Raw genomic sequence first — 27986 nt, 5'->3', positions numbered from 1 at the left:
AATTTTGCGGGCTCATGGACATAGCAAGTAGTTTTTTATTAAAACAATCTTATTTGGATCTCATGAAATCTATTTGCTGCAGCATCGAAACGACTGCTGAGAAATTTCTTGTCTCCGCCGCAGACGAAGAAAAACAGCTAACACGTGCAAATTCGGAGTCAGACACTTTGACCGTTTCTGGTGACGGCACGTGGCAGAAGCAAGGCATTAGCTCTTCCTTTGGCGTCACTTCCTTGATTGGATATTGGTCTGGAAAAGTTATCGATATTTTCGTAAGTAGTTCGCACTGCCAGGCTTGCAAATTATGAAGAAATCAATTAAATACTGATGACTTTCAAGATTGGTACGAAGAACATGTTGGAAAAGATGAATGCCAAGCAAATCACACCGGTCCATCAGGTAAAATGGAAGTAAATGCTGTCATAGAACTGTTTCGCCGATCAGAAGAAAAATACGGAGCGAAAATCAGCAACTATATTGGAGACGGAGATAGTAAAACTTACGGCAATTTAGTAAAAGCTAAACCTTATGGTAAAAATTATATTATAAATAAAAAAGAATGTGTAGGTCACGTGCAAAAAAGAATGGGTAAACGTCTACGTGATCTAGTAAATAAAACTGTTGAACATAAAGTTGTAAAAACCGGAAAAAATGCTGGTAAAACAAGACAAAGTAAATTACTCGGTGGCAAAAGGAAGCTCACTGGAAAAGTCATTGATAATTTGAGTCGATACTACGGAGCAGCAATCAGACATAATTGTGATTCTTTAGAAGGAATGAAAAATGCAGTCTGGGCAACGTTCTACCACCAGCAGTCAACAGACGATTACCCTCAATACCATAAGTGCATGAGCGGTGAGAACTCGTGGTGTTCGTATCAAAAAGCTTTGGCCACAACAGGAGTGGAAAATTTCAATCATGACTACCCCTGGTTAAAAAAGAGAATTAAAGAGGATTAAAAATGAATTGAATCCTTTTTAATTCTCTTTAGAGAATTGAATAGAATTAAGGAGAATTCATATTTAGAAATTTTTAATACTATTTAATTCTCTTCAGAGAATTGAATAGAATTAAGGAGAATTCATATTTAGAAATTTTTAATACTATTTAATTCTCTTCATAGAATTAAATAGAATTAAGGAGAATTCATATTTACAAATTATTAATACTTTTAAATTCTCTTCAGAGAATTAAATAGAATTAAGGAGGATTCATATTTTGAAATTTGTAATACTTTTAAATTCTCTTCAGAGAAATCGAATAGAAAAAAAAACTATTCCCAAGAAAAATATAGAGAGCCCGAACTGGGATGGATATCCCGAATTGTCCATGAGGAAGACCACTGGTTATACCAAATATAATATATTATCTATACCAGATATATATATATATATATATATATATATAGGACGTGATGCAGGGTATACTGCACCACTACCAGTAGGTACTTCCCACTCTGCTACGCAAAGTTCGCTTGGTAGCAGTGGAGTGATGACTGACGATAACGTCCGCTGCATTTGCTTTTAACACTTCTACTATAAGTGCCCATATCCAAGAAGCCCGCACGCTCTAGCGGTGAGCGCAGAACTAACTTTCGCTCACTTACTCTCTCCCGCCAGATTGTCGGTCGGCGAGCGTCTCACGATCACTCTTACATTTTTTTTCCCGTTGCCTTTTTCTCTTATGATTACTTTTTTTTCCAAAAATTTCTCCATAAAAAAAAATAAAATTTCACGTATAAAATTATTATTTCTTTTCATTCCCAGAATAAAATTTTAATATATAAATAATTACAAATCATTATTATTTTGTTTTTTCAGTTTAAAAAAAAAATTAATTTTTTTTGTTATGGTTACAATTCTCTCGAATTCTCAGCGAGAACAGGAATTGCAACATATGACTTTGAAATTAAAAAAAATAAGATGGAATTGAACTTTTTCGAATCCTGTTTTATTCTCTCGGATTCTCGGAAAGAACAGTAATTGCAACATTATTTTAGAATGAAAAAGAATTAGTTAGAATTAATCTTTTTCCAATTCTCTTTTATTCTCTTGAATCCTCCGCGCGATCAGAAATTGCAATATTATTTAAGAATTAAAAACAATTAGTAAGAATTAAACTTTCTCCAATCCTCTTTTATTCTCTTGAATCCTCCACGGGAACAGAAATTAAATATTATGTTAGAATTAAAAAGAATTAGTTAGGATTAAACTTTTTTGAATCCTTTTTCATTCTCTTCAATTCTCCGCGAGAACAGAAATTCAAAGTTATTTTAGAATTAAAAAGAATTAGTTAGAATTCAACTTTTTCCAATCCTCTTTTATTCTCTTGAATCCTCCACGGGAACAGAAATTGAATATTTTTTACTAGAATTAAAAAGAATTAGTTAGAATTAAACTTTTTCCAATCCTCTTTTATTCTCTTGAATCCTCCGCGAGAACAAAAAGTCAAAGTTAATTTAGAATTAAAAAGGATTAGTTAGAATTAATCTTTTTCCAATTCTCTTTTATTCTCTTGAATCCTCCACGAGAACAGAAATTGAATATTTTTTTAGAATTAAAAAGAATTATTTAGAATTCAACTTTTTCCAATCCTCTTTTATTCTTTTGAATCCTCCACGGGAACAGAAATTGAATATTTTTTTTAGAATTAAAAAGAATTAGTTAGAATTCAACTTTTTCCAATCCTCTTTTATTCTCTTGAATCCTCCACGGGAACAGAAATTGAATATTTTTTTTAGAATTAAAAAGAATTAGTTAGAATTAAACTTTTTCCAATCCTCTTTTATTCTCTTGAATCCTCCGCGAGAACAAAAAGTCAAAGTTAATTTAGAATTAAAAAGGATTAGTTAGAATTAATCTTTTTCCAATTCTCTTTTATTCTCTTGAATCCTCCACGAGAACAGAAATTGAATATTTTTTTAGAATTAAAAAGAATTATTTAGAATTCAACTTTTTCCAATCCTCTTTTATTCTTTTGAATCCTCCACGGGAACAGAAATTGAATATTTTTTTTAGAATTAAAAAGAATTAGTTAGAATTAAACTTTTTCCAATCCTCTTTTATTCTCTTGAATCCTCCGCGAGAACAAAAAGTCAAAGTTAATTTAGAATTAAAAAGGATTAGTTAGAATTAATCTTTTTCCAATTCTCTTTTATTCTCTTGAATCCTCCACGAGAACAGAAATTGAATATTTTTTTAGAATTAAAAAGAATTATTTAGAATTCAACTTTTTCCAATCCTCTTTTATTCTTTTGAATCTTCCACGGGAACAGAAATTAAATATTATTTTAGAATTAAAAAGAATTCGTTAGAATGAAACTTTTTCCAATCCTCTTTTATTCTTTTGAATCCTCCACGGGAACAGAAATTAAATATTATTTTAGAATTAAAAAGAATTAGTTAGAATTAAACTTTTTCCAATCCTCTTTTATTCTTTTGAATCCTCCACGGGAACAGAAATTAAATATTATTTTAGAATTAAAAAGGATTAGTTAGAATTAAACTTTTTCTAATCCTCTTTTATTCTCTTGAATTCTCCGCGAGAACAGAAATTCAAAGTCATTTTAGAATTAAAAAGAATTCGTTAGAATTAAACTTTTTTCAATCCTCTTTTATTCTCTTGAATCCTCCGCGAGAACAGAAATGAAATATTGATTTAGAATTAAAAAGAATTGGTTAGAATTCAACTTTTTCCAATCCTCTTTTATTCTTTTGAATCCTCCACGGGAACAGAAATTAAATATTATTTTAGAATTAAAAAGGATTAGTTAGAATTAAACTTTTTGAATCCTCTTTTATACTCCCGAATCCTCCGCGCGATCAGAAATTGCAATATTATATAACGGTGGGCCCTAGCTACTGCGTGTCCAGATAGCCAAGAACCACAGTTCAATAAATTTCCCGAAATTACCGATTTTACTTAAGTTTACTATTATTAATTAGACTTATTCTATTCAAAAATTCTGGTTCCAAAAGACGGGAAAGACTCTCAGGAAGCAGGTACTCGTCCTGACCGGACACGCGGCTGAAAGAAAATCTTTATGCTATGTGACGCTGGTGATAATTAAATTTAATCAAGAAATAACAATTAAACTTATACTTTATTTAACCAATAATCCCAATTTATATACAGTTTCCCCTTTAACTAAAAATTTTGATAATTTTATATATATTTACAAAGCGTTCGAATGTAATTTGATCGACTCGAGGCGTGAATTTATTTATGGTGAGCGGGAATAAATTAACAAATATTAACCGCGTTGAAGAGAGAGAGAAAGAATGAAAATCTATATATTGATATACTTGTAATTCATTGAGAACTTATCGGAATTCGGGTCGATTTATTGATGATGCTGGTCGACGATTCTTCTCGGCTTGGTCCTGGTGATGTTGGTGTCCAATAGGTTTCCTCTGGCTCCTGGGATCCGCGTTGGCAGGTTGTCGCACGTGAAGAAAACCACACCACTCACTTTATACACTTTGGTTTTATTTATTTGACCAGATAAACGAACTTCAGGTGTAATATTCAATTTGGTGTATCAAAGCCACACCACGTATCTCAATTAACAAATTAACTTTAAATTCGAATAAATTATGAAAGACTCAAGCGGAAGGTTTCGTATCACTTCTAATAGATTGAATAAATTTAGTTTAATATGTCAAAGACAAGTTCTAATAATTAATTACTTGAGCAAAAATAATTATGCGTCGGTGCGTTTTCGCTAACCGAACTCAAGTTAACTTAAACTCACTATATCTTATATACAATAATGGTCGGAAAAGAAATATATATAGTAGACAAATTTAGAGAGTGTAAAGGGGATAAGACCGATCAGTTACAGCTCTCGAACTTAAGTGTCGTCTTGTTGATCACCGTCTTGGGTCAGTTCTCTGGGCCACCAACCTGCGTTGACCCCACCTAATTATGCGCAGGACTAATTTTCGGTCCTATGCTGCGCGAAATCATCCCCAAATTCTAACGCAGAGACTAGACTACTGCACTTGACTCTTAGAGCAAGAAGAGAGAGAGGGGGAGGAAATAAATGAAGCGAGAGAGCCACACTCTCACGTCTTAACTCGCTGCTGCACGGTTACAATTATTTTAGAATTAAAAAGGATAAGTAAGGATTAAAAATATTTAATCCTTTTTTATTCTTTTTAATCCTAAAACGATAATAATTTTGTCGCTAAATGAAGGAGAATCAGAAAGGATTCATTTTATGGTCGATCTGAATTCTCCGGAGAATTAAGAGTATTAAAGAGTATTAAGTATGTGTGCTTTTTTAATCCTTTTTAATTCACTTATTTAACCAGGGACACTCCACTTCCACAAGATGTCATAGAAGCGATCAAACCGATTTATGAAGATTTGAGTAAAGACGAACTTCTAGAAAGGTGTCTTGGAGGTTTTATTCAAAATGCCAACGAAAGTTTGAACCAGCTGATTTGGAGAATTGCACCGAAATAATTATCTGGCAGCAGACAAATTGTTGAATTTGCATCTTATGTAGCTGCATGCACATTCAATGAAGGTGCTGGTGCTCTTCTAACTTTTCTGTCTGACATGGACGTCAGTGTTGGCCCAAGCGCTCACGAGTATGAATCATCTACGGACAGCAATGGCATTGATAGGGCCGAGTTCCAAGCTGTGCAGCAGAGCACAGAAGCCAGAATAAAACGAAGACTTGAAAAAAAACAGGCTGAAGACATCGACAATGCTGAAGGATGTGTGCTGTATGGAGCTGGAATTGATGATTCTGTGTAAGTTTAAAAAAAAAATTTTTTTCTTCACTATTTTGCTTCATAAACTTTAAACGCGTTTTTCTTAAGACTACTTTTTCGAAGTCCGTGTTCACTGCCATTTGAAAACTACTCGACCGATTCATTTCAAACTTTGTACACATTTTCTTCATATAAAATACCTCCCCCCTACGTTTAGTAAAAATTTTTTTTTTTAACATTAAGGGTGTTTCCCACCCACAAAATGGCGGAAATTTTAGTCGAAAATAACGGTTCACACTTTAGATGGCCGCCAAAAATTTTTAAATTAAAAAAAAAATAATCGGAGAACGTTGGGGGGAAGATTTGTTTATAATTTAACTAAATTTTTATGGTTTTTCATTTTCAGATAATTTCCGGCCGAGTTACACTGAACACCGCAAATTGTTTTTTTTTCAAGACGTCCTGGGGGAAGCTCTGTCACGGGCTAATGGTTTAGTATTTTTGCATGAAAAATTTACAGAACATAGTCAAAACTATGCTCAATAATGTATAGAAGGTTTGAATAAAATTGCTCAATCGATATTTGAGATAAAAAATCACAAAATAAGTGTTTTTTTTTACGCTGAAACCCAGACCCCTTCCTTAAATAGATTTCTATGCGAAAATATCAATACTAAATATATTTAAGTAGAGAGGCAGAGCTGGTTCTGGATCAGTTGGGGCAAGATGGGCATGGTCTGTTGTACCGACGGACGGTAAGTTAACGATTGATGATAATGTATCGACTGTTGGTTATCGATTGTCGATAATGTATCGACTGTTGGTTATCTGGGGCCTCTTTTACATCATTTTGAAGCTAATTGACGTTATTTTGCGGTCTTTTTTACCGTCTGAGCTCATTTTTGAGCTTATCTAGGACCCTTTTGATCTCGTGTCCGCCATTTTGAGCTCATGATAGATGGCGCCTCGTGTATATTTTGAGTGGGAAATTTTGAAAACAAAATGACACCATGATGGCGCTCAAGACTGATACTTTCTCAGTCTATCAGCCTTGAGCGTCATCACGGGGCCAATTTACTTTCTGACCAATGTTTGATATATTCAAACTAGGTGTAGTACGAGCACTTGCGAGAAGGATGCAAAAGCACGCCATCTAGTGGTGTAGTTTCTCTCCCATCTTTTTTTGCTACTGCGTAGTAGATGACGTTATCCGTCAAGTCTGAACTAGTTTTTTCCTTTGGTCTAACTGCGTAGTAGATGACGTCATCCGACAAGTCTGAACCGGTTTTTGAGCTATAGTGGGGGGTACTGAGCTGAGCGCTGAGCTCGAGAGCTCACAGCAGTCAGTCTACATCGAGAAACGTTCTGGTTAACAGTTTGTAAAAAAAGCTTGTGGTTTATTATCGAATTATTCCATTACAGAGATTATTCTATTTATTTCTTAATTATTGCTTATCGTGTGTTTCAAAACCAAGTAAGTATTAAATTATAATGTCATTTAAATTATGTGTTATTGACTGAAAAATTGATTAATTACTAGTTTTCAAGATGGATCTAACGAAAATTAATGAAATCAATACCTTGGCCTACATTTTGCCTGTTAAAAAACTTCAGGAACTGGAAGCTGACAAGACATAAAATAACTGAAATTTAAAAAATTTCAACGCAATATGGGCCTAAATTAGTTGCCAACCTGGATGATAAATTCACAATTTACTTTCCTGCAAGAACAAACAACGAATTGATAGCTCATGAAGATATATTAAAAACTCTTATTGATATGGTGTCACAAGAAAATCTTTATCTTTTATTTCATGGATCTAAATACAATAAATTTGAATTTGTTACTCGATCGTGAATGTAATTCTTATGCAAAAAACTTATTATAGTTAAAAAATACTTTGTGTCATGGTTTGAAATTTATGTATATTTTCTTTTTATCTAATAATAAAATTAAAACTTCTAATATAAAAAATGTTTTTAATTGTTATGTATTCTCCATGCATACATTATAGATTTAAATCGTATATTTTTAAACACTAAATTTGTATTATATAGAATGTAATTATTAAAAAAAAGATAGGCAAAATAAAATCTAGAAGTGTGTAGGAAATTTGAGTGTTTGTTTACACATGCGCGTTTGATGCTTCAAGCTACCTTTGTGTGTGTGTGTGTGTGTGTGTGTGTGTGTGTGTGTGTGTGTGTGTGTGTGTGTGTGTGTGTGTGTGTGTGTGTGTGTGTGTGTGTGTGTGTGTATTTCCAATGAAAGTAGGAAAGTTACATATATATATATATATATATATATATATATATATATATATATATAGGCAGCGGGAATTTCAAACGTCATTTTGCGCAAGTGTAGCTATGTGAGCGACTTCACACTGACGTTTGGAGAATTATGTTCGAAATTCCAGTCGCGAGCAGTAGGGATGCTTGGAGAGAGGTGCATAGCAAGGTTACTAGAATAGGTTACTAGAATAGGTTACTAGAAATACTACTATAGTAACCTTGGTGCAGAGGAGCCGCCGCGAGCAACAGGGATGCATGGAGGGGTGGTGTAGAGGAGCCATGAGCAGCAACAACGCTCGAAGATGTTTAAAATATATGCGGAAAATTTTAATAAATATATATATATATTTTCTTGTGCATGCTTCACAGTAGCGGTGGCGGCGGCGCGGTGCTTTTGAATGGTGGAAAATAGAGATGAAGAAGGAAATTTTAAATATATATAAATAGTTAATTTATTCAAGAATGGTTTTTATTTAAATAATATAATGAAAAAAATTTTTTAATATAAAGTTGGCAATTAAATAATTACTTCAAAAACTAATATATAAATAGTTAAATAATGATTGTTGATGTATGCAGTGTGTGTGTGTGTGTGTGTGTGTGTGTGTGTGTGGATGTAAACCTCTCATATCTTTTTGATGAATGAACCGATTTAGATGGTTCTTGCAGCATTCGAAAGATAACTTCTGAACTTAGATTTTCAGAAAATTTTAGATCATTTAGTTAAAAAGACTCTGAGATATTTAAGAACTACGAAAAAAGAAAAATTTTTTTTCTTTTTTTTTATATTTTGAAAACTGTTGGATTGATCAATTTCAAAATCTAACCAGCTCTAGAACTCGATAAAAGCTTTCGATTGCTGCAAAGGACGTCTCTATCGGATAATCCGTTCGAGAGATATCGTCGACGAAAAAATGGAAAAAATCTTTATTTTTCGTGAATATTTTAGAAACTATCGATTCGATCAATTAGGAAAACAAATCAGCTCTAGAACTCAATAAAAGCATTTGATTGTCACCTCAACCGCCTCAATCAGATAATCCGCTCGAGAGATATCGTCGACGAAAGAATGAAAAATGTTGGAAAATCCAAAATTGCACACCTCAATCACTCATTTTCTTTTTAATCATTACTTTGATATTTTTTTTATGAATTTTTTTATTCAACTTTTAAATTATTAATTTGACTTTTTTATTTTCTTAATTCCAGTTTAATTTTTCCTAAATATCCCGCATTTTTGTTGGAGGTGTCGCTCTTTTTTTTTCAATCCTAGTGTTTTACGCTAATGCTGCTGCGCTTTCGCGCTTGAGGTGTGCAAAAAAATCGTTTTTTTTTTTTTCGTTTTTCGTGAATATTTCGGAAACTATCCAATCGATCAATTCCAAAATCTAATCAGCTCTAGAACTCGATAAAAGCATTCGATTGCTGCCAAGAACGTCCCAATGTTACGACCAGAGTTACAGGGCTTTAAATATCAACGAAAAGTGAAGTTTAAAACATATTAATTGTTTGAACTAAAATGTCAACGGAAAGTGAACTTCACTTTTCGTTGACATTTAAAGCCCTGTAACTTTTTTCTCATTCATTTGACGTATATATGATATCAGATACTTTTTGAAGGAAATTAAATTTCCTACAAGAGCGTGGTCGTTAAAATTTGCAAAAAAAATTTTTTGATGCAATAAAAATGAAAAATAATAAAAAAAAAATTGAACACTGATTAAACTAAATTTTTGTTGATTTTCGAAGCCCCGTAACTTTTTCCCAGTTCATTTGACATACATAATGTATCAGCACTTTTTTGTAGAGAATTTAATTTCCTACAAAATCATACTAGGCAAAACTGAAAAAAAAATTTTTTCATAGTCTTTATAACGAAAAACTAAAATGAAAAATTTTCGCGTGTGTTTTAAATGGGAAAGGGGACCCCCCTTTGTGATAGCTCAATTTTAAAGATATCTGCCTGAAATTTTGTGAGGATTCTCTTTATTATATGAAGTAACTTTTGAGCCCATAAGACGTTAAAAAAAAAATATTTTTGTATTTTGGGACACCCTAATATGTATATAAAAGATACAAATATATATTTTTATTGGTTAGCAAATTTGTACAACAAAAGAACTTAAAAACAATAATTTAAACAGTTTGCATACATATATGTATATGCGTATTGAGGCTTGTCATGTTATGACCAGAGTGGAGAACACAGAAATCCAAATATCAAATTTCATCGTACTCCGATATAAGAAACAATTGCGGTACATAAGCAGTGGTATTGTCACTACAGCAGCCCACTTGTTTCAGACGAGTAGTCTGCCGGTAGATTGGTTTGTGTTGAGAAGAAATTCTTACGTACGAGTGATTTGGTGGCCTTGAGAAAGGCCGATTTGGTCTTGAGAAAGACCGATTATTTTAGTGTTACGTTATTTGCTGAGAAGTCCTGAGAAGAACTAGTGTTGATAAGTCTTCTTACTTGACCCGGAGGTCGAGTTGGCTAGCGCTGAAAAGTGCTAGTCAACGTAGCTGGAGAAACTCGTTAATGAGAATTATCTTACAAAAACCCGGAGATTTGGTTGACTAGCGCTGAAAAGTGCTAGTCAACTGGTGTAGAGTTCTAAAAAGAACTGATTTGGTTTAAGAGAAGAGCTGGAGACTAATCAAGCTTGCGCACTTGATTAGTTAGTGAGTTTAGATAATAATAGCCTTGCGCGCTATCCGATGAGAACTTCTTGTCAGTAAGACTGCTCAAGAATTTATGCGCTGTCGCTCTGATTGCTCCTTCTTTTATACCCGAGAGCTGGGTTCTAGAAGGTTCTCCGAGGAGTGGGAGACGTCGGTATCTGCGCTCCAATGAGAAGTCTCGGATTCGAGGAGAAAGGGAAATCTTAAGAGTTGACCAATGAGACGTCGGTTGGCGAGGTGGGAGAAGGCGCGGACCATGGAGAAGCATCCGACGATGCGGACGTCCGATTCGAGTTGTAAAGTGGAATGGCAAAGAAGGCTCCAGCTGTTAGCTCCAGCGTTACTTCCGAACACCACTCCCGGAAGGAGGGGGACAATACGCGTAACGGTGAGATCTGGAGCGGTGAGAACTGTGTGCCTTCCTCTATATTCAGATGTAATTTTTATTTATTGAGAGTAGCGATACGGGTATTATTATTATTATTACGGTGACAAACACTCGAACACATCGAAATTGCAATTATAACTTGCATCACGTTTAATAAAACACTAAACCGTAGTCGTAACTAAGCTAAGGTTCTGATAATTAAATACTGCTAATACACTAAACCTCTCGGTAGGAAACTATATACAACACGTATGTGTATATATATATATACCATGAAGAAACCAGTGCCCGAGTGCCTGCACATGCACATAAAAGAAACACATACACATGTTCTCTTGACAATCTGAAAAATAATATCATAAAGATATAACATAATAGCTAATTCAACATGCACATGTATATCCATATATATGCGCATGCTAGATGTAATTTAAACGGTTACTATACCACAAATTGCATTTATCATGAGAGGGTCATTATTATTAGGTAGATTTTTTTAAAAATCTAGGTATTGTATTCGTCCTCATGGTCGATTTTTCAAGGAATTTTGTCACAACCTATCATAATTAGTTGAGTAGAGTTCGAAAATACCATTCGTTGAAAAATTTATATATATATATATATATATATATATATATATATATGGGTCATTCCACCAAATAAAATTATTTTTACGGGGCGACCCTCGTCGATTTGGTTCAAATTTTGTGGAGTCGTTATGTATATTAAAAAAAAAATTCTCCGAAAATTTGAGCCTTTTATATGCAGCTGTTTCAAAGTTATGATTTTTTGAATTTTTTAAAAATATTTATTTTTAACTTTTTCATTAATTTTTTTGAAGGAAAAATTTTTTTTTTAAAAATGAGCACATAACAGTTTTTCGTAGGAAAAATTCTCAGCTTTCCAATAAAAATATCTGTTTTTCATTTTATGTTACAAAAGACCTTTTAAAATTCGATTAAAGACGAAAAAACGATTTTTATGACTGTGCGGCGCTTGATACATCTAATTTGATATTTTTTTCTGAAAGCTGAGACTTTTTCCCACAAAATATGTGATTTTCACGATGTGCATATTTTTTGTTTGAATTAAATTAAATAAAATATAAACTCTCTATGATTAAGAAACGTTAATTCTTATTTTTTTTGAGGATGTTGATACATTTTTACCACATATATATCCTAAGCTATCAACAATAAGTGAGATAGGGTGCACTGCTTGTGTTTCTTTCACCGTTTATGACTCAAGGTATTGTACGTCTAAAACATTTATTTTCTAAAAAAAAGTCATCATTCCCTGAATAAACCAAACGATTGGAAACGGTTTGTAATGTTAAATGCCCATAAAAAGGGTGATTCAAAAGTATTCAAAGTATTCAAAAGCCTTAAAAAGTATTTAAAATTTTTTTTCCAATCGTTTTAAGTCGTTTCTTTTAATAAGGGATGGTTATAACAGTGAAATCAACGCTGGTAAAATTTTAAATAGCCCGGATGTATAAATTTTGCGGTGTGAGGATATGTTTTCGGGTATGTATCTGCAGTAAAGCTCTAAAAACAAAAATTATAAAACTATTTTTCATGATACCAGCGTCAATGGTTCAAGTCTAGGAATTAGTAATTTGAACTTTGATTCTTGTGTTTTATTCAATAGTGATTTCAGACTATTGATGTCATCTGCGTTAATGACAGTTCTGACTTTGTAATCAAGTTTTATAAAAATTTGTGTGCATAATAAATAGTATTTATGGTTTCTGTTTAACTATAAATTGCAAAGCATAAGTTAGGCGTACACTAATGGTTGATCGCACCATTGGGTTTAATATAACTTGATTCTAACTGGCTGCTGACACTGATAATAATTTTCAATGCAGGTAATCATGAAAAAAATAGTGTGTAACACTAGATGAAACACGACTTCGGATTGCAGTTATTGTCAGCTTTTGCCTACGGCTCAGGCAGCCTACTTTACTTTCTTCTGACATCGTTTTGTTTCATCTCTGGCCACACAATGAACTATTACAGTTTGTTAAAACTATAAAATCAATGACTTGTATTTAAATAATTATTGATTTTGTTCAAACAAAAAATATGCACATCGTGAAAATCACATATTTTGTGGAAAAAAGTCTCAGCTTTCAGAAAAAAATATCAAATTAGATGTATCAAGCGCCGCACAGTCATAAAAATCGTTTTTTCGTCTTTAATCGAATTTTAAAAGGTCTTTTGTAACATAAAATGAAAAACAGATATTTTTATTGGAAAGCTGAGAATTTTTCCTACGAAAAACTGTTATGTGCTCATTTTTAAAAAAAAAATTTTTCCTTCAAAAAAATTAATGAAAAAGTTGAAAATAAATATTTTTAAAAAATTCAAAAAATCATAACTTTGAAACAGCTGCATATAAAAGGCTCAAATTTTCGGAGAATTTTTTTTTTAATATACATAACGACTCCACAAAATTTGAACCAAATCGACGAGGGTCGCCCCGTAAAAATAATTTTATTTGGTGGAATGACCCATATATATATATAAATGTGTGTAATAGAACCAAGTTTTGAGATCACGATTGCGCCTAGAATCCTTATCGGATCCTAATGAAATTTTTTACACTTATTCTATGGGCGATTACCACCGTTAAGTTCGAAGATGGGCTAAATCGTTCGATTAGTTTGGAAGATATGGCTGTTTCAAATTCCCACGATTTTTCAAAAAAAAAAAATTTTATCCACTTTCAAGTTCATATAACTTTACAACTAAAACTCATAGATAATTTCCGTAAAAAGTATTTGAACGCTTGTCTAATAAGCTTTAATTTATGACCTTAAACTTGATGTTTTGACCATTTCTTCAAATAATTTGATAGCCTTGAAAATTTTAATGGAATCAAAAAATGTTGAAAATACGGTTTTCATTCAACATCATTTATGCATTTCCCATTATAATCAAATTTCAGCAGTTGTGTTTTATTGTGCACAAAATAAACTGTAAATTTTACAGCTATTTTATATTTTAAAAGTATTTCTTTTATAACTTATGATGTATCAAATGTACCTCTACGACGTATGATTATAACTGGTCTTGTCATTACGATAGCACCTACAGTTCTTATCGGATCTTAATGAAATTTTCCACACTTATTCTATAAGCGATTATCTTGATCAAGTTCAAAGATGGGCTAAATCGTTCGAATAGTTGTGAAGTTATGGCTGTTTGAAATTTCCACGAGTTTTCGAAAAAATCCGTTTTTATTCACTGTTGAAGTTCATATAACATTAAAACTAAAACTGATAGACAATTCCAGTAAAAAGTATTTGAAAGCTTGTCTAATAAGCTTTAATTAAAGACCTCAAACTTAATGTTTTGACCATTTCTTCCAATAATTTGATAGCCTTAAAAATTTTAATGGAATCAAAAAATGTTGAAAATATGGTTTTCATTTCACATAACTTATGCATTTCCCATTATAATACAATTTTGTCAGTTGTGTTATAGTGTGAACAAAATAACCTGTAAATTTCACTGCTATTTTATATTTTAAAAGTATTTTTTTTATTATTTATGCTGTTTCAATCGTACCTGTACGTCCTATAATTATAACTGATCTTGCCATCGTAATAGTAATTACAATTATGATCTCATACTAATTAAAATTTCTATACTTTGTTTACGTGAAGGTTAGTTTAGTACATTACCTATATAATGTTTTGTCAAATCTACTATCTAAAGTTCTCTATCAAAAATAGTCGTTGTCTTTTTTTACTCTCACTCTTAGAAAACGAGCCTAATTTCATATCATGACTATACACTAACATGTATCACAAGATATGTATGTATGAAACTTTTTATATAGATTAATTGGAAAATCTACCTTCCATTTCGCCTGCCGAATGGCCTTTTTAATAATATAATAGTAATAATAATTCAACAAGTAAATTCTTTTAAAAAAAAAATAACAAATTAAATAAGAATAGTTTTGAATAATAACTTGATAAGAGATAAGTAAATTTATATATTGTAACGGGTTTTTCACCACCGGGGATCTACCGGAGTGAAGTCCGAATACACTTACTGTTTTTGGCTACCTTGTTCAAAAATAATTAAGTTGGGCGCCAGGTGATTTTATAATCACCAAATAAACAATTATCAAAAATGTCGACTCAGGGTGGCGGATCAGGGAAAGGTCAGGCACTTAAGATTACGATAAATAATTATTCAGAATTAACACAAAATAATAAGTCGTATATTAAACACAAAATAATTGATCGGTATCACAAAAATTTTATCGGTTACAAAAAAATAGAAATGCCGTTGTCGGCTTGACTCGATATAAACGAAATTAAAATTGCTCGTACTTGATCGGAAAACAAATCAGTTCATTGCTCAAAAAAAACACACTCGGTTGACGAAATTAAAACAGAATAATTTTATTGTCCGGAGACACACATACAGCGGAAGTATTAAAGAAATACTTGACGAGTGACGTCAGAGTATTCTTACACGGTGAGGTGACAAGACTGCTGTTGCGAATGAGACACGGATAATCCGTAGTTCTCAGAATTGCTCGAAGAAATAAAATAAAATATAAAATAATATTTTATTTCGGTAACGCGTTCAATTTCACTTTCATACCGTTGTTACGCGTAATTAAGGATTTCGTTAATTAATTATTATCTCACTGCACTTATTTATTAACAAAACAATGCCGGCGTACACTTTGTTCAGTTTCGGGCCGAGGCTTCGGCTTGTTCATAAACTCGGGTATTGTCGGTCGAAATTAATTGTCGCGAATTATTGTTCGTTGATCGAACTCGGATTGATCTTACATGCCGTAATTTAAATTGTTCATACGTCGGAATCGAGAATTGCTCAGAGTCGAATTGTTCAAATAAAAAAACGTGGCCGTTTAGTTCGGCGTCTATCCCGGATTTCTCTCGACAATCAATGCGTCGAGTCGATTGCTCGCTCGAAGTCGAAATTTTCGATTCTAGATGTCACTAGAATTCGCTCACCGGATAATTATTTATTATTTCAAATAATTTAAAACCACGGGTCGATGTCGAATTTTCCTCATGTTACAATATATATCTATTGATACGTGCAAGTGTGCTCCATGTCGGCACTTCTCTTTGCAGAAGGGGAAAGGGGCAAGAGTCCCAAGTCAACGGGTAAAATTAATAAACATCAGTATTAGTTCTTTGATTTCTTATTTCTTTATTACCGCAGTTGCGTGATTCATAAGCTTAAACCTTCGGTTCTGACATCGCGCTTGTTTATTTTACCAAGCGACTCCCTTACCACCTCTGGTGATAAGCGGTACTCCTCAAGACGTCACCCACTACGGATGAGGCTATTACATGACCAATCAAGTGCCCTCATTTTAATCACCAACGATTCTTTTCTTTTTTCATTGGCTCCCGACCACGATCGGTGGTCGCCCTACCACTTAGAACTCTTTTATTTTTTTTCAAACCAATAAGCACACTATCACTCCTCCGGACCGACTATTTCGTGTACTCTTGTCGGGGTCCAACAACTCTTCTACCACCTTTGGTACCAAGCGGTGCCTCCTAGATGACACCCCTTAGTCTATCAACTTGGAGGTTAAACCAAGATAACTTATGTCATCAAGGACAAATCTATATTTAATTGACCAAAGTGATCGTTTCCAGAACCTCCTTACGCCAAATTATACAATTTCTCACCCTTCAGAGGGATGTCGATTCCTTCAAGTAACTGTTATCCAAATTAGAAATATGAAAAGGACAACTCGAATTTTGAATAATTAAAAGAGATAAATTAAATATTAATTATGTTATTTTTTCTGTTTTCTTCTCCTTGAGTTAATCTCTATTTATCCTTGGCTATTGCACGTGCAGGAAATGAATCACTAGCGGAGAAGTGCTCAGAAGTCACCAGAGACCCAAAAAGAAACTGGATGCTGATAAGACTTGCAGTTTCTTTTGTTACAAGAGCAGGGGGGCAGTCACAGCGTATGACATCTCCCCTCGATTTAAGTCTATATAAACTCGCGGTTTTTCAGTCAGGCGCTAGTTCTCGGTTCTGTCCAGTCGAGTCTAAGCCTCTGTCGCGATTCAACATCTTCGCTCGCCTCTTTTGAAATGTTATTCTGTAAACTCCTCAACGATTCAAATATTATTAATCCACGCAGTCAACCTAAAGGTACTAATCAAATAGAATTTAAACGTGGAATCTCTACCTGGGTTTTCATACGGTCTGCAATAACTGAACGCTCTTCCAACCAACAACAACTTAATTGTACAACAGAATCTAAATAAACTTCATATAATCGACTGTAAGTTCTCAAGTTTTGTTTATTATTTTAAAACAATTCTTCATACTGATTACTATTTCATACTCATTACCGTAAGGACGAGGTCTCCGTCGCCCGAGTATAGGACTTAAGTGTCTTGACTCAAAATAAGAGACTGTGTTGCATGTTAGACGTAACACCCAATCAGATAATACGTTCGAGAGATATCGTCGACGGAATAATAAATGTTAAATCAATATCTGTTTTTTTCATTGAATAACATATCATAATTACTCCCGCCCCTGACGTAAGTACTGACAACATGCATATCTGTTCTGTCTGTTTATTGTGCAAGTATTCTGCTTTTTTTGCCTTCGGGCATTTTTCTGTTCTAGATTTTTGCATGCGCCTGAATGCAATGTTCATTTTAAGATATAAACTCTGTTTATCTCGATACTAGAAGAGCTGAATTAATAAAAAGGATCTTGGTTTTGGACATTGGAGGTTAGTCACTCGGACTCGTTTTTTACACTGTGCGCAATTTCTCACGCAGTCAAACGGCTATTGTTTGAAGCTGAGGCGTGCTGTGCAATTGCTCTGTGTCTACATTACCTACGCAGCGTTTCAGTAAGCTTTGCGTCACTACCTCGAGTGTCACTAGTGCATATCTCCGTTCAAACTCGTATAATTTCAAATTTATTTCCATGACTATCTGGTTATGTCCTGTGTTAGATGCAAAAAAGTAGTAAAGACTTCAAAATTCGTGCATCTTGCAATTCAGCATTTCATCTAAGCTGTCTGAAAGAATTTATAAAAATCAAACCACGTGAAAATTGTTGTGTTGTGTTTTTTAAACATTTGTTACCAACTATAAAAGGAAGAAAGTCATTAACGTCTCAACCTTCAAGAATAAACTTATCAAGGTCCAGTTATAAGTCTTCAGTTTCTTCGCCGTGTACGCCACCTGTATCAGCAACTTCTGATATCTCCGTATTTTTCTCTCCAATTACACTGACATCTCCAACAGCTGAAATGAGTTACTCAGGCAAAGTATCAGTACCGGACTGGGCCAAGTTAAACATGGATGATAAGCTCAACCTGTTGCTTGATCTCTCCATTAAAAATAATAATAATATCAGAGATATCTCGGATAATATCAAGTGTCATAACGAGGCTTTTCAACGCCTGTCTGATGATGTAAAAAAATCTAGTGAGGAGGTTGCAATTCTCAGCGATCGTTTCAATGAATTTAATAGAGTCTCCTCAGAGACACTTGATCTTCTGAGTGCTAAAGTCCAGGGAAACTCTCAGAAATGCACTGGAAATGCAAATTCCATTGCGAGAGTTGAATCTAAACTAAATCAACTGGTAAACTCTTCAACCTCAGTAACAAATCTCTCCACTGCTGATCTCTTGATCTCTGGGATCCCTGAGCAGGTTGCTGAGACTTTGGCTCCACTAGAGATGTCTCACAAAGTGTTTGATGCTCTAAACTTAGCGTCTCTAAAAAATGACATTTTGAATGTGCGATTGTTTAAAAAAAGTAAAGCAACGTCTGATAACAGAAATGTTGGTAGGCCTTAAACGACCTCTTGTATTGTTAGTATGAAATCCACGGAAATCAGAGATCATATTATTGATATCAAGCGCAGGGTGAGAGATTTACTCACTAAAAACACCTTCAGTATGGTTCCAAACTTAAATACGGGTGGTAAAATTTATGTAAATGAGTTTCTACACTCTGATGTGCACGAATTACTTATTCAGACAAAAGAAAAGGCTAAAGCTCTAAATTACAAATACGTATGGGTTCGTAAAGGGGTAATCTATGTTAAAAAAGATGATCGAACTGATAAAATAGTCATAAACTCTGTATGTGATATAAATAACTTAAAATAACAATTAAATGATCAAACTTCTACTAAAATTACGTCATTAAGAATTCTTAGTTTAAATATACACAGCTATCCTAGTCATATTGCTCAACTTACAGATTTAGCGGCTGAGGTCAAACCACATATCATTTTTCTTGTCGAAACCTGGTTAAAACCTACTGTTGACAATAATATCTTTTCACTTGATGACTACACTGTTATCAGAAGAGATCGTGGTTTATTACATGAAGATAGAAACTGCTATATTCGTGGTGGTGGAGTGGCTTGTCTTGTCCACAAGTCATTCAAAGTTAAAATTCTACATGTCTCTGCACCAATCGATTTGAACCATCCTGAGTACATTATAGTTGACGTCACTTTAACTACAGGTGTCCATCTCTTACTTTCCTGTATCTACAGAAGGCCGAAGGGAAATTTACTTTTTGACTTTTTCAATATTTATTCAAAATTTGTGCCTAATTTCAAAAACTCAATTATTGCCGGTGACATAAATTGTGATTTATTAAAATCAGATAACGTCTCGAATCATCTCAAACTATTCATTTCAGAGTCCTCACTTCACTGTATACCATATGGGGCTACTTACCACGAGTTAAACACTGATTCGTGGCTTGATGTCATTATTGTGGATGCTGAAACTAAGGTTGGTGCGTTTTTTAAATCGAAATCTCCCTTCATCGACGGCCATGACTATCTTTTCTGTGAATACAAGATCGATCTCCCTAAAGTGGTTGCTAGACAAATCTCTTACCGTAATTTCAAGAACTGTGATCACGTTGAGCTAGCAAACTCTTTGGCAAATTCACTCACTCTTATGATCAACATTCTGGATGGTCAACCTCCGAATGAACTTCTTGAGTATTTTCTAACTGAAGTTAAAAGAGCTCTAGATATATTTGCTCCAATTTGTATTAGAAAAATCTCATCAAATAAAAATCCATGGCTCAGCAGGGATCTAAAAGACGAATGTCGAGAGAGAGACATCCTGTACAGACGTGCTCGTAGGTCTCGTGATCCCTCTATTTTGACTCTTTATAGATCAAAACGCAAAGCTCTCAAGGCTAGATTGGATGATGCACGGGAAAATTACCTTAAAGATGCACTAATAAACTTACCTCAAAACTCAAATGTTTGGAATAAGTTAAGACATCTCAACTTGATAAGATCAAACTCATCTACCCCATTGAACTACTTTGCGACTGATGAATTAAATGAACATTTTGCTAATATATTAAGGAAGCATCCTCCATGTGACAAAAGTTTTATTGACTCTCTACCTACTTCTCATAACAGGATTGTCGAATGTGTGTTCAATTGGTCCAGTGTTGATATTGTTGATGTCACCAAAGCTTTGCACCTAACTCTAAATAAATCGAGAGGGAAAAGTCCAGATGGTCTGAGTTTGAGCTGGTTGAGAGATCATCTACCGCAGATCTCCCAATTTCTAACAAATCTGTTTAACAAATCGTTGAGCTCTGGTATCTTTCCAAATACGTGGAAAACTGTCTTCATAGTTCCGTTAAATAAAACAACTCCTCCGAAGTCACTTACTGATACACGGCCCATCGCTAATTTGTCCCATCTAGCAAAAGTTTTTGAAAGATTGGTCGCAAATCAAGTTGTATATTACCTCGAAGAAAACAACCTATTCGACAAGTATCAGTCAGGTTTTCGTAAACACCATAGTACCCAGTCTGCACTCTTGAAGTTAACTGATGATATCAGACAAGCCATAGACAGAGATGAACTAACCTTACTGGTATTATTGACCTAACCAAAGCTTTCGATTACTTAGATTCAAAGGTAATTCTGATTGCTCTGTTTGAATTAGGTTTCTCCTTAGAAGTGATTGTATGGCTTCACTCCTATCTATCCGGCAGGCAGCAAGCAGTCATTGATAAACTTGGCATTCCTGCCAAACTATTGAATACTTCATCTGGTGTACCTCAGGGTTCCATTCTCGGTCCCATCTTATTCCTGCTGATCATGAATAGTGTAACGAGATCGTTAAAATATTGTAAACGTGGTCTATTCGCTGATGACACCTACATCTACCTTCATTTCAAGCTGTTTCAGTTATCTGAAGCACTATGGTTGGCCTCTGAAGACGCACAGGGTGTGGCAAATTGGGCAAAATCAAATGGGTTAGAACTGAACTTAAATAAAACCAAGGTTATGATATTGGGCTCAAACCATAAACTTAGAATGCTAAAAAACCTTGCTCTGCCCTCTGTGATGGTAGATGGAGTCGCTCTCCCGTATGTTGAGTCAACAAAGTGCCTTGGGTTGATTATCGCAGACAATCTATCTTGGAACAGTCATATATCACTAACACTTAGAAAAATTAATGCTTCTTTGCACAGCTTAAAACTTAGAAAAAATATTTTCTCGTCAAATATTCGGAAATTATTGGTTGCAGCAACTATTCTCCCACTCATTGACTATTGCATTGTAGTTTTAACTGATTCGTCCAGTGAAAACGATATCAAGCTCCAACGAGCAGTGAATAACTGCATTAGATTTATTTACAATCTTAAGAAAAATGAGCACATCACTCCATATCGTCGTACTCTTGGATGGCTATCAATAAAATCAAGAAGAGTGTATTATATGGCTTGTTATTTCTACAAATTATTAGAATCTGAAAAACCTATTTATCTACGTGAGCTATTCATCGATGATAATGATACAAGACATTCTGAAAGACTAGCTATTAAAAAGAATAATGTAAATTTTAAAATGCCATACTTTTCTACTGTGCTATACGAGCAATCATTTGTTGTGTCAATTATCCGTCTTTGGCAAGAGTTACCCTTAGATCTGATTAAATCAGGCAGTATTGAGATCTTAAAAAATAAGTTGTACGATTATCTACTAAATCTAGATTTTAATTGACGAAATTTGTAACGGTATATCGCTGAATTTCTCATTTTCTAATTATTGATTTTAGCTTTGTCTATATGATTGATTCAAATTTAAATTAATAGTATTGTTGTTGTTTGATCATTTTCAAATTTGTTCTACTGCTGTAAGATCATCTGTATGATTTCACTTTGCCATTTGGCCTATGCCTTGGCATGAAAATTTAATAAATAAAAAAAAAAAAAAAAAAAAAATTACTGAAAAAAATTACTCAAGTTAATACGTTCATCTTTATATAAGTCATTGGAAGTGACTGCTTACGTTTGCTCGTATCACGATATACTAACACGATATAGATACGACGTATCACGTAAATACTTATTTTTGAGCTAATTATTGAACATAATTGTGAATAAATATATAAAATGCTCATTCATGAATTATTTTGGATTCTAAATTTTCATACTTTAACATAAAACGGAACCCTTTTGAGCTTGAAAAGCTCAAAAAAAGGAAACAAAGGTATTTTCGAGCTCGAAGAGCTCGAAAATGTATTTATACTAATGTTTTCGAGCTCTTAAAGCGGGAAGTTCAGGGGCTGGCCTGCAGGGCCAACCGATACCCAGATTTTTTTTATTATTATTTTATTATTTCATAATAAATGAGCATTATGAGTCGTGCATTTTTGGATTTTACAAATTTTATTAATTATATTTAAAATATTGTATAATTTTGAATGAATTACTTTCATAAAAATAATAAACAATAAAAACCAAAAAATTTTTAAATATTAATTATGATTAAGTAACCTCAAAATCATATATAATTAGAGATAACTTTATTATATCATTGATCCACTATCTTGTAGACATCCGAAAAATGTTATCTTTCTGATACCTTCTCGAAAGATCTAAAAGATGTCAGTAGGTGGTGTATTAGATTTCTTTCTTATATCTTTATGTTATCTTTGAGATGAGTCTTAAAGTTATCAGATTCAAAAAATGTTGTCTTTATGAGATCTTTATAATAACTTTTTGCCGTCCAGGTAAGCTCTGGTCTTCAAAGTCTGTAATTGAAAGAGAAGAATAGAAAAAATTACAATGTAATTATAATTATGAGAAACATCATTGAAATTTTGATATATATTATTAATAATGTACTTATTAGAGTGACAAATTCTATTGTCTTCAAAAACTAATTTATATAGTCGTTTAAACTATTCCATAACACATGATTATTTGGTAAAACACGATATCAGTCTTTGAAAAAATAGCTGGAAATCATAATAACATTTTGTAAATAAAATACATAAATAATGGAAATTTGTAATATTTACGAATGTGTGAAAAAATGAAGTGGAAAAATTTATTACAAAAATGTAAAAATAACATGTAATATCTGAAAGTATAGTTTTAAATTTACGTACGTTAAACAGAAGATTTAATCCTGTTTCGAAAATTTTATAGAATCTAATAGATTCTCATGAATTTTCATAGAGATTTTATAAGAATGAATAAGTTTTATGAGAAGTGCTATCAATGAGTATAAAACCCTATATATACTGAATAAGGACTTCCATTTCCGGTGACATTGTATTTAGAGGTGTTAGTTATTGGTGCTTAGTTTTTTGTATATTTGGGGTAGTGGCAGATAGAGTTTAGTGGAGTGCCCAGGTTTGCATAGCAGGGAAGAGGTAAGAGGGGTACTGGAGTATAGAAAAAGGAAGGGTAGGGCAGTAGACAGAGGGATAATTAAGGGTTTAGTGCAGGTGTCAGAATGAAGGTTAAGGTAAAATTTGTTGGTAAGAGGGGTGGGAAGTGAGGAGAACAAAAGAGGTAGGAAGCGATAGGTATGAGTAGTGGTAAAGGTGCGTAACTGGAATCGGGGACTGGGTAGGTAAAGTGGCAGCAGTAGGTAAGGTAGATTTTGTTGGTGAGTAAGAGAGTATGCCAGATGATGAAGAAAGAAAACAGGCGGGAAATTTACATATTGAAGGATTTAATTTAGCAGAGCAGCTAGTGCAAGAGACCTAACGGAAGCAGTGTTAAGGGGAAAAAGAAAAGAGAGAGAATTAGAAGGAGAGGTAAAACTAGCAAAAGAGTTAGAGGAGAAAGAAGTTTTCAAGAGAAGTAAGAAGTTGATGAGGTATCCGGAAGACAAGGGGAAAATGGAAGGGATTTTGAGGAAATTAGAGAAGATAGATAGTAAGATAAAGGAGGAATGTGGAAGGGTGGTTGAAAGGGTGGACTGTTTGAGGGAAGAGGATAAAAGGAGAGGGCAGAATTGAAATAAATGTGGGAGGAGCTTCAATGAGATATGAATAAGAAGCTAGAAGCGTTGGGAAAAAGACTAGAAAAATTGGAGGCGGTAGGAATGGATAAGGAACAGGGTGCCAGATTCGGGGAAGGGGAGAAAGGCTTAGATAGAGAGACTGAAAAAAAATAGAGAGAGGCTAAGAGAAAGAATATTATTGTGAAAGGAGTGGGAATAGGAGTAGGGGAGGATTGGGGGAAAGAAATTGGAAGGATCTGGGAGAAAATAGGAGGGGTAAGAGACAACAAGAGCATAAAGAAAGTAGGAGCAATGAATAAGGAAGGGAAGGAGTGGGTTTAAATCGAGTCGCAAGGATTAAATAAGAAAAGGAAGTTGACGACAGTGAAGACAGTGAAGGAGAAAAGATGAAAGAGGAAAGAATCAGGATAGGGGATATGTAAAGGTGGTATAGTAGTGGGGCTGAAAGAGAGAAAGAAAAGAAGTATGCCAAATAGGAAAGTGTGATGGAGAGAGGTGGATGGGTGTTAATTCAGGAAAGGATTAAAGAAAGTGTAGTGGAGGTAATAGTTGAAATAACTGACTCGGACCACCTGCCAGTAGTGATTGAAGTCGAAGGTTAGGAAGATGAATGAAAGAATAAAAGGGGGAAGTTACGGGGAGTGCTAGGAAGAGGGGGTTCAACGAAAGAGGGCATGTAGAGGTTTGAAGAAGCGTTTAAAAATTTGAATAGTACAGAAGGAAATCTGGTCTGGGAATGGGGAATCCTAAAAAAGAAAGTAGGAAGAGTTGATAAGGAAACAGAGGTGAAGGTTAAAGGGAAGGGGAGGTCAGGGTGGTGGGATGAAGAGTGTAGAAGAGAAAAAAGGAATCTTACATAGGCTTAGGAAGAAGGAAATAGAAAGGTAGATCTGTCAGTGAAAAAAAAGTAAGGAGATTGACGCGGTGGATAGGTACAATTACTTAAGGCAAATGGAAATCAAAGTGGGCATGTAAGGGAAAGAGCCAGGAAAGAAGTAAAAATTCTGGGACAGGTATAGGGCATAGGGAAACGGAATTTCGGGAAAGACTGGTGTAGAAGACTATGGTTGTTTGATAAGTTAGTCTGTAGTTAACTATGAGGTGGAAATTTAGGGGTGAAAAAGAAGGGAATAAATGAATAAAATTCCGGTGAAATATCTAAGGTGGGTACTCGACACGTCAAGGAGGATAGCGGGGTATACGGTAAGGGAAAAACTGCAAAGGGATTTACTGAAAGGACGGGCAGGGATGAGGGCATAGGGTTCCAAGAAAAGAATAGAGAAAGGGAAAGAGGGAAGCTTGCGTGGCGATGTAGGATGGATATGTTGAAAAGGGGGCAGGGAAAGGTTTCGTTGGGTGAAAAGCAGAGAGGGAAAATTTCTTCGAGGCTAGGAGTGGGAGTTAAAAGAGGTAAAGGAGGTGGGAGGAAGGTCGGGTGAGAAGAGAACACTTATTGGGGTGGAGAAGAAAAAGCAAGAGGATGAGAGGTGGGGAAGGATAATAGAGTCACGCAGTTATAGAGATTACAAATTTTTAAAAGATAAAAGAGAGCCAGGATATCTTACAAAAAGGTCAAGTGAGGATAGGTGGAATAGGATAGTGAGATTCACACTAGGAGATGATTTAAGTGGAAGTAAATATTGGAAAAGTAGGGATAAAAGGTTATATGCCATATGTGATGAAAATGAGGAGAATTGGAAACATGTGTAGGAGGTATGCTGTGGGCTTGGGTTGGAAAGGAGTTGGCAGGAGATGAGGAATAAGATATTGGGGAGGAGAAACGAGGGAGAGCTGGTTGAAGATGATAGAAAGTATGAGAGGAGAGGTAGAAAAAGCATAGTGCGATAACAGTTAGGGATAAAGTGGTACAGCGGAAGCGGAGGTCTAGGAGTGAGTGTAATGGGTGGGCATGTATGTGAGTGTATAGAAGGCGAGTTTTTCTTTTACCGGCTAGGATTTTCTTTTTACCGACAAAAGAAGGTGCGGAATAGAATATATGGAAAAAATAATTATGTAATTTTTGTAGTAATGTTAAGGTATAGGTTAAAAGAGTGTTGTTTATAAGCGGCACGGAGGTCCACTGATGTACCCCTATTTTGTATGGACATCAACAAAGCTTGGTATTAACTAACATACTGCTATTAGAATCTATTGGATTTTTGAATCAGGGAATTCCAGCAGTCATTAAATTCCGTAATTGTTTTTCTAGCTCTGTTACGTTTTCACTGCACGATGTTGATGTTGAGCTCAGCTAGTTCCGTAGTATTTCTAGGTATTGGGTTCTCAACAGCAAATCACCTCACGGTGACCCGAAATAACTGGTGCCGTATTTAGATATAACAATAACTTTATTCACAATTGATAGTTATAGAATTTAGAAGTTGAAAGTATACACTTATTATACAAATGATATATGTTCAATAGTCAAACTTACAGAAGGTATGACAATAGACTTGATAGTTTAATAAGTTCTGATATCAAAGATCTGACGTAAGTATCTCTAAACTGAGAGTATAGAAATCTGTTCTAAACGTCTACGTGTAAAGGTCTGGCGTTAAGAGTCTAGCGTTAAGAGTCTGTGAGCGAGGGTTTTGTTATCCCTGGTTAAAAAAGAGAATTAAAGAGGATTAAAAATGAATCGAATCCTTTTCAATTCTCTTCAGAGAATTAAATAGAATTAAGGAGAATTCATATTTTGAAATTTTTAGTACTTTTAAATTCTCTTTAGAGAATTAAGGAGAATTCATATTTTGAAATTTTTAATACTTTTAAATTCTCTTCAGAGAATTAAATAGAATTAAGGAGAATTCATATTTTGAAATTTTTAATACTTTTAAATTCTTTTCAGAGAATTAAATAGAATTAAGAAGAATTCATATTTTGAAATTTTTAGTACTTTTAAATTCTCTTTAGAGAATTAAATAGAATTAAGGAGAATTCATATTTTGAAATTTTCAATACTTTTAAATTCTCTTCAGAGAATTAAATAGAATTAAGGAGAATTCATATTTTGAAATTTTTAGTACTTTTAAATTCTCTTTAGAGAATTAAATAGAATTAAGGAGAATTCATATTTTGAAATTTTTAGTACTTTTAAATTCTCTTTAGAGAATTAAATAGGATTAAGGAGAATTCATATTTTTAAATTTTTAATACTTTTAAATTCTCTTCAGAGAATCAAATAGAATTGAGGAGAATTCATATTTTGTAATTTTTAATACTTTTTAATTCTCTTCATATTAATCGAAAAGAATAAAGAACTATTCTCAAGAAAAATATAGAGAGCCCGAACTGGGATGGATATCCCGAATTGTCCATGGGGAAGACCACTGGTTATACCAAAAATAATATATTATCTATACCAGATATATATATATAGGACGTGGTGCAGGGTGTACTGCGCCACTACCAGTAGGTACTTCCCACTCTGCTACGCAAAGTTCACTTGGTAGCAGTAGAGTGAAGACTGACGATTAACGTCCGCTGCATTTGCTTTTAACACTTCTACTATAAGTGTCCATATCCAAGAAGCTCGCACGCTCTAGCGGTGAGCGCGGAACTAACTTTCGCTCACTTACTCTC

At 33.9% G+C, this 27986-nt stretch overlaps 1 protein-coding gene across 1 annotated transcript in view; it reads right to left on the bottom strand.

Annotated features, from left to right (window-relative positions):
• Positions 1–23159: 23159 nt before the first annotated feature.
• Positions 23160–27986, bottom strand: part of LOC130674270 (exocyst complex component 1) — a 65332-nt gene continuing 60505 nt past the window's right edge. The window contains exon 7 of the transcript XR_008991005.1: positions 23160–23178. The gene's annotated coding sequence lies outside the window, so the exon portion shown is untranslated. The remainder of the gene's footprint in view (positions 23179–27986) is intronic.

This window comes from Microplitis mediator, chromosome 9 (assembly GCF_029852145.1).
Source record: "Microplitis mediator isolate UGA2020A chromosome 9, iyMicMedi2.1, whole genome shotgun sequence".
Lineage (NCBI taxonomy): Eukaryota > Metazoa > Arthropoda > Insecta > Hymenoptera > Braconidae > Microplitis > Microplitis mediator.
The sequence above is the reverse complement of the archived record's forward strand: the minus strand, read 5'-3'. Positions and strand labels throughout refer to the sequence as shown.